This window comes from Cupressus sempervirens, chromosome 5, assembly GCF_028749045.1.
Source record: "Cupressus sempervirens isolate cs-2001-9-10 chromosome 5, ASM2874904v1, whole genome shotgun sequence".
NCBI classification, from domain to species: Eukaryota; Viridiplantae; Streptophyta; class Pinopsida; order Cupressales; family Cupressaceae; genus Cupressus; species Cupressus sempervirens.
Window position 1 is genome coordinate 234,560,053 of NC_143122.1, and position 9,056 is coordinate 234,569,108.

The window sequence follows — 9,056 nt, forward strand, 5'->3', positions numbered from 1 at the left end:
ACAACCAATAAAACATGCGAGCATTCTTGAATTGACCTATATAGTTATCTAACCAAATGATGTCTATCCATAGAAATTGCATGCTCCTATAAGAAATCAAAATGATTCTTTAAACAATGTTGCACAAACTTGTGAGACTGAGATCTATCACCACTTATATAAAAATGATACTCTCTAATATCTTCTAATTATCTTTTGCACTATCAGGGGCATGTCTATATGTTATGTGGACAAAAATAGCAATTTAAATTGAGTCATAATACTGAGATTGTGTCTCATTTTGAGGTTGCAATGTGTAGTTCTCAACAAAGTCAACAACTAATACAATAGTGAAAATGGGAAAAGTCTCCTTACACATTCTAAATTGTTGATCCAACCACTAAGACCTGTGACTATGTCTTGCATACTTGTAGAAAAGATTTTTTTTAAGGGGTGACTATGTCTAATATGAAATAAAACTAACCACACTAATTTTTTTTTGCAATCAATTCACATCTAGAGCCCTCATCCCCACTCTTCAATGTGTATTTCACCATTTCATATACCTTTTTTTTTACTATTGTGTTTCCAAGATCTTGTTCACACCCCTTATAGAAACATCTATCAAACTTGGATAAGCCACCACATTCTGAACACTTCTCATTTAAGAAAGCATTTCTATAAAGAAACAACCATCAACTCTATGACATAAAAATTGATCTAGCAAGTCTCTTGATGATTTTAGAAGCCGACTAGCACCACAATTCTCCAACATTTTTTTACTATGCAAAGTAGAATGGATGGAGCGTAATAGTTCATGGTGCATAGAAAACTCAACATGATATTTGCAACAACATGTATTTTGAATTTTAAGTGGCACACAATAAAATGGCTTAAAATATTCAAAAGCCTTTTGTGATATATGAAGACTTGGATGACTTTCTCTAAATTGTTTGAGAAACATAATTTGACTTACCTCCAAATAATGTTTAGGATGTAGCATGCGGTCTTTGATGCCAATTCTCAACTTTAACATGTCTTTAGCATTGGGTGATACTCTTGAGCTAGAGTGCAAAAATTGTGTAATTTTTTCCTTCACATCATCGAATAGCTTCTTATCAGAATGTGGAAGTCTCCCACCAAAAGCCCATGTTTCATTTTGAAGAGGATCATTAATTCTCTTGTCTACTAAGTGCTCTTCTCAAAGTAGTACAATTTAGATTCAAGTCAATACAAATTTGTCTCATATATGTACCCTTTTTCAAATGATGACTTACCAAAGAGGTTGTAATAACCCTTTTAGCAGCTCTCTTATACTTCTCCCGGCTATTTTTTCCAATGCTATTGAGAGCACTAAAAAGATTCTTCACAATAATGGCATTTATTTCCAATTTTTTATTGATATGAATCTTTAATTTGGAAAGCATAGGTCTCATCTTTTGTGTCTTTAATAACTACATAAAAAGCTAACATTGCTCCAGCACTATGTTGTTGCTGAAAAAAATCTTATATAGTCTTAAAGCCCATAATCAAATGGTTCATTTTGATTTTTTCCCTTCCAAATTAGTAATAATTGTTTCATCAATTTCAATTATCCATTTTGGTGTTCTAGAACCTTCATGATTATAATTAGGAGATATGTAAGGTTCCTATGCATTGTCATGTTCGGCATGGTCAATCATGCAATTTACATTATGACTTGGTAGCATTTCATCCCCCAAATTTTCATTCTCTAAATTTTCAATCACAACATTATCATTATCAATTTGTACATTTTCATTCCCCAACAACACATTCATTATTTGACTCTATGATTTCCCCTTCGACCAATTCATCGTCGACTTGACTCACATTTAACATACCTTGTCTTTTCCTTCAATAATTTACCTTGTCCCTTTCCTTATATGCCGCAATTTCTTCATTGGATACCTTCCTTTTGCATTTAGCCTTTTGATGACTACTGCTCCTCATTCAGATGACAATATCGAACACCTAATGATATATTATCAAACCTTTTTCGATCATTTAGGCCCCAAAACATCAGTTGTCTCAAAACTTGTGAAAATGGCCCACAAAAAGCGATGATGTTAGGTCTGTAGTGATAGGGAATATATTGAGAAAATCATGCTAGTTTAATCTAATATTCGATCTAAGATCAGATACTCGATAATAAATCGGATATTTGATTTCAGATCGGATATCCAATATTGATGCCAATATTTTGGAGGGAATTATGGGGAATGTATGATGATTAATATTATATAGGATTATTATTATGTACTATATATTATTATGACCTATGATTATGACCTATTATTATTATTAATATATGTGATTATTATACTATATTATAATTAAATATAATAATATATGTTATTATTATTATTATCTATAAATATAATATATATATTAATACATATATGATTATTATATTATATTATTATTATTTTTACTATTATTATTAAATATAACAACATAGATTATTATTGTTATTATTATTATTATTATGACCTATGATGCATTTGGTTGGTTCTCTAATGCGTTGAGAGGCTCGACGCATTTCATGACAACCTATGTTCCTAGGGGTCCTAGGGCCCCCAGGGACACATTTGGTTGGTTCCAATGCATCGAGAGGGGTCATAGTTTAACCTATGATCCCTCTTGATGCATTTCATGATAACATATGTCCCTAGGGTCCCTAGGACTCTTAGGGATGCATATGGTTGGTTCCAATGTATTGAGAGGGGTCATAGGTTAGCCTATGACCCCTCTTGATGCATTTCATGACAACGTATATCCCTAGGGACCCTAGGACCCCTAGGGATGCATTTGGTTGGTTCTAATGTGTCAAGAGGGGTCATTAGTTAACCTATGACCCCTATCGACACATTTCATGACAACCTATGTCCCTTGGGGTTCTAGGGCCACTAGGGACACATTTGGTTGGTTCTAATGTGTCGAGAGGGGTCATAGGTTAACTTATGACCCCTCTCATTGTATTTCATTGCAATCTATATCCCTAGGGGCATGAAATGCATCAACAGGGCTCATAGGTTAACCTATGACCCCTCTCAATGCATTTTATGACAATGTATGTCCCTAGGGACCCTAGGACCCCTAGGGACACATTTGGTTGGTTCAAATGCATTGAGAGGGGTCACAGGTTTCACATTTCATGACAACATATGTCCCTGGGGGCCCTAGGACCCCTAGGGACACATTTGGTTGGTTCCAATGCATCAAGAGGGGTCATAGGTTAACCTATTACTCCTCTGAATGCATTCCATGACAACATATGTCCCTAGGGGCTCATGGGCCCCTAGGGATGCGTTTGATTGGTTCCAATTCATCGAGAGGGATCATAGGTTAACCTATGACACCTTTCGACATATTTCATAACAACGTATGTCCGTAGGGGCCCTAGGACCCCTAGGGACACATTTGGTTGGTTCCAATGCATCAAGAGGGGTCATTGGTTAACCTATGACCTTTGTCAATATATTTCATGACAACCTATGTCCCCAGGGGTCCTAGGGCCCCTAGGGACATATTTGGTTGGTTCTAATGCATCAAGAGGGGTCATAGGTTAACCTATGACCCCTCTTGACCCCTAGGGACATAGGTTGTCATGAAATGCATCGAGAGGGGTCATAGATTAACCTATGACCCCTCTTGACATATTTTATGACAACATATGTCCCTAGGGGTCCTAGGACCCCTTGGGACACATTTGGTTGGTTCCAATGCATCAAGAGGGGTCATAGGTTAGATGCATTTCATGACAACGTATGTCCCTAGGGGTCCTAAGACCTCTAGGGATGCATTTGGTTGGTTCTAATACGTCAAGAGGGGCCTCAACACATTTCATGACAATGTATGTCCCTAGGGGCCCTAAGACCCCTAGGGACATATTTGGTTGGTTCTAATGTGTCAAAAGTAGTCATAGGTTAACCTATGACCACTATTGATGCATTTCATGACAACGCATGTCCCTAGGGACCCTAGGGCTGCTAGAGACATATTTGGCTGGTTCCAATGCATCAAGAGGGGTCATAGGTTAACCTATCACCCCTCTCGATGCATTTCATGACAACGTATGTCCCTAGGGGCCCTAGGACCCCTACGGATGCATTTGGTTGGCTCTAATGTGTCAAGAGTGGTTATAGGCTAACCTATGACCCCTCTCAACACATTTCATGACAACGTATGTCCCTAGGGACCCTAGGGATGCATTTGGTTGGTTTTAATGCATCGAGAACCTATGACCCTTATCAATGCATTTCATGAGAACGTATGTCCCTAGGAGCTCTAAGAACCCTTGGGATGCATTTGGTTGGTTCTAATGTGTTGAGAGGGGTCAACCAGGTCATAGGTTGACCCCTCTTGATGTATTTCATGACAATGTATGTCCCTAGGGGCCTTAGGACCCCTAGGGAAACATTTGGTTGGTTCCAATGCATCGAGAGGGGTCATAGGTTAACCTATGACCACTATTGACTCATTTCATGACAACATATATCTCTAAGGGCCTTAGGACCCCTAGCGACCCATTCAAAATGCATCGAAAGGGGTCATAGGTTAACCTATGACCCATTTTGATGCATTTCATGACAATATTATATTTAATAATAATATAATATTGTATATTTTAATATAATACTAATATATTATTAGATTATATAACAATAATAATCATATATATTACTAGATTATAGATTTAATAATAATAATAACCATATATATTATTATATATAATAATAATCATATAATATTACTATATATATTTAATAGTAATATTATTTATCATATATATTACTATATTATATTTAGTTATAATAATAATAATTATATTTATAACTATATTGTATTTAATAATAATAATCATAATCATATGTAATAATAATATTAATGTCCACACTTCCCCCAAATAAATTTCCTTCTAAAACCCTCTAAAGTTTTCCTCTCAAATTTCCCTCCAAAATTGTAATTGGAAAATCTTTCCTCTCAAATTTCCCTCCATATTTGCAATTGAAAAACTCACAATAATCAAATACCTGATTTGAGTTCAGGTATTCGATTAGGCTCGGTATTTACCAAGCCTATTTGGTCAACCCAAAAAATGTGTTTGAGAAGGGTTTCATTGACACTTAGACTTCGGGTAGCCATCTGACAATGTTATTTTCATCGAAATTGAATGAAATGAAAAGGGTATTTTTATAACACCCTCAAGATTTCATGAATATAATTGATATCAAATTTTGAGTTCGATAAGTATTTATTAGTTAATTTTCAATGAAGATGATTGTAAAGTGTTGATTGACATACTAATTAAAAAATAGCTATAAGTTTCAAATGGTATAACATTTTTTAAATCCAAAAGTTGCGTCACATTCTATGCTTCGCTTAGTATAAGGGGAAAAAAATTTAATTTGGTAAAGTTTTCAATTAGTTAAAGTGGTCAAACACGGAAGTTTTTTTTCTCAAAAAAATTTTAGTAGAAAATTCATATTTAATTATTTATTTGGAATAAAAATACCCAATAATATGCATCACATTTGGGCATCTGTCTACTTTTTATATCTATAATTATATTTAAAAATATTATCATTTGATTTTGCTTAAGGTGGTTAGACATACACCTAGTTTTTATTTTCACCTTGAAATTTTTGTAGTACTGCATTAATATCCAAATTTTTGACCAATTAAATATTTTTTTCTCCAAATAAGGCCTAGTATTTTAGAAACTACATTCAATTTCCTACAGATTATTTTCTTACAACTTTTTGATATAAAGTCCAGAACCACTTTAAAATTATGTGTCAAGTTGACATAACCTTGATTTTTCACTATCATTTAAGGCCATAGTTTAGTTGACAATGATCCTGCACATACCCATTTATGATCCCGAATCATATTCCTCACTAAATATTTCTTATGAGGGGTATTCAATCCCCTAATATTCTAGAAAAAATATTCATTTAGAATAAGGGGAGTAGATCTCCTAAATGGTTTTCTATTTTCCAGCCACAATATCCTGCTTACTTGGTGATTCCCGAGCTTCCTTTTCATTCTTTTTGCTAGGAATTGATTTCTTGCCTCCCACATATGGTTTGATAAGATTCATGGTCACTTTATCGAAAAAAGAAGGCATTCGTTGCTTCACTTTTTTTCCTATTATTCATAAACTGCCAAGGTTGCTCATAAGAGGAAAGAAAAGACTTCTACTTAATTGACACTTCTGAACACTAGCCCTCTAGAGAGAAACAAGTATTTGGGACCTTAGAAAGGATCTCAATTGAGTTAGAGAGCTTCCAGGGCTAAACCTTGAGCTCCAAAAATTTCACAACTACCTTTACACTCAAAACAAAAGGTCTAGGTTGCACCATTTGGAAATTTTGGATGAGCACATTAGAAGAAGGGGAACCCACCACACCCTCAAACAACTCTTTGCAACCTAAAAAATCTTGTTAAATGTTCCCTAGAAAATTCTTCCTTAGATTCATGATCCATCAAACCATCTTCAAATAGAACCCTGTCCTCCAAAAGACCCACCCTCTAAGAAGGCATAAACTCTGATTGCAACTTAGTATCAAAAGTATTAGCCACAACATTAGAGGAGAGGTTACCTACTTTTAGAGGTATTTGAGGCAACATCCCACTAGCAAGATTGGGACCCATAAGAGAATCCTCCACACCCATTACCTTCAGAGAGACACTTGAATACTTTGATTCACTTGACTAGAAACCTCCACCTTAGAGTTCTTGGGGAGAGGACCTTGCTTAAGATCTGTGTTCCTTTTTTTTGTCCAAGGGGAAGATGAGGTTTAGGAGCCTTTTAAATTTTTTAGGATAGCTTTTAGCCCAATGACTTATCTTGTTGCAAATAAAATAGACAAAGGGAAGGGTTTTAAATTCTACCTCCTATTTGAGTAGCCCCTACTTCGAGTTAATTGTTATACTAGATGACAAGTTTTCTAGTCTACAAACATTGACACAAATACAAGTAGAGACCAGCCTAGATCTAGCTATTGTACACTAATCAACAACCACCAATTGACTAAGGCAAGCTATGATGCCTTTAAAAATTGCTTCATTCCAAAACTCCAATGGTAACCCAGGGAGTTTGACCCAAACTAGGGCAAAGGAAAAAAAATTGTCCTCAAAGGTCCATTCAGGAGCCCATTTTTGAAAAGATAGGGCCATTTTTCCAATCATCCAAGGACCCAAGAAAAGAATCTAATCACAATCCTGTTTATTAGAGCCACAATCTCAACTTGGCATTTCAGATACCATTTTTTAACATGGGAATGAACTACCTTAATATTGAGACAAGGTTCAAGATACTTACCTATAAGCATCAACTCCAAAGCTGAAATAGAAGAATTCAAAAGAGGGTATGGAAAATAAATCAAGAATTCCCTATTCTAGCATCCCACTTTGACAGGTTCGATTGTATGTTATTCAAGGTGACCCCAAACAACCTCCCCCAATCTTTTCATTACCACTTGAATGTCCCATTCATAGGGTCCCCATAACCCACATCCAAAGGATCCATGGGGCTCCCCTTGTTAGAATCAAAAGTGACACATGAGGAAAGTGGGACCGCAATCTCAAACACTCTAGCCGAAGTCACCACAACAACATGCTTCAAGGCAGATTTAGAGGAAACTCCTAGAGATTCTAGGAACATAATACTATTAGGAAGAAAGCTTGTAGCAAGGTAAGACACCCCTACAAATCCCTTTCGAAATCCAACATCATGATCACCATTGCCATTTTCCCACTTGGTAATTTCACATTCGAACTAGCATTGCCATCCTGCCCTTCCACCGACCCCTCTGAGCTCGCCACTTTGTTTGATGACAATTGCTATTTTTTTTTATTAAATATCAATTTTTAGTTTTTATAATTCATTTAGCCAATAAAATATTTGTGGGAGGATGTAATTAGGTTGCTATTTTTTTAATATTATTATTTTTATTTCTCCAAATGATTTTCAAAACAATTTTTTTAGTGGAGATTTTTAAAAAATATAATCATATGTTATAAATTGAATATAAATAAATAATATTTTTTCTCTATTTAAAATATTTTTTTAATTAGAAATTATTTATAATTGGATTTATTACATGAGGTTATATTTTTAAATTATCAAGCACCTACCTATAAATTTTTTTATCAAGAACCTATCTACTTATCATTGTAAAAGTACAAAAGCGTGCAACTACTAATTAAGAAAAATTAGAAATTTATGTAATTAACAATAGACAATAAGAACATTATATATTTTTAAGTAGATAAGCTAAAACAATTGAAAAAACTTATACACAGTTATATAACCAATTAGAATTTAATAAAAAAATTATACATTAAAAAGATTAAAAAAAACACAAATCATCAAAATGAAATCCACATTAGAACACTTAAAATTTGAGTAAAGAGGTCTTAGTGAGCCATATTCACATATATTTTTTGAATTCATGAAATGTAGTCACCGACTCGCCACTTTTTATAGTCACAAATGTTGAAACCAAATCCTACATTTGCATTTTATTCACTTGTTCCTTTTTTCATATCCACTTAAAGGGTTTGTTTGGCAAGCGGAATAGGAATATAGGAATAGGAATAGTTATTCTGGGTTTGCTATTCCAAGAATAGAAAATCAAAATACGTATTCCTCTTCTCAGTTTGGTTCACTTAGAATTCGATTGGGAATATGTATAATCTCATTTCGTTGTGCAAAAGCGGTATTGGAATAAGATTATTTTTTATTGTTATTTAATATTTTTTTCATTATACATTTTAATGAGTTGGATTACTTTTTTTGTTTTTAAGATTTTTAAAAAAAAATTTAGAGTGAAGTTAAATTATGGAATTTTTTAAAAAAATTTTGACACAATCAATTGAAATAGTAGTGAAACTAATATAATTTATTCATCATTTTAATAGAATTAGTCACCACAATACGATTAGAAATGAGGTCCAAACAACAAAATACTCAAATTGTTATTATGTCCACCATTTCTATTCAAAATCATAAAATAAATTATAATGTATATAGTTTCTTTGACTTTGAA